Genomic DNA, 230 nt, shown 5'->3' on the forward strand with positions numbered 1-230 from the left:
TGTTTATTACAAATCATAAATAAGACTCATGGCTTTATAAAGATTACAGCATAATAAATTTCTTATGTATGTTTTAAAGAAAAATTAAAGTTAAAAGGAAAAAAATAAGAAAAGAAAATTTTAAAAGTGAATATTATAAATTAAAAAAATAATTAATTTTATATATAGCAAAAAATAGTTATTGAAAATATTAAATATATATTACATTAGTTGATTGGAATAAGAGAAAT

Source organism: Theobroma umbraticum, unplaced genomic scaffold (genome assembly GCF_002168275.2).
Source record: "Theobroma umbraticum cultivar Fairchild unplaced genomic scaffold, ASM216827v3 scaffold_130.0, whole genome shotgun sequence".
NCBI classification, from domain to species: Eukaryota; Viridiplantae; Streptophyta; class Magnoliopsida; order Malvales; family Malvaceae; genus Theobroma; species Theobroma umbraticum.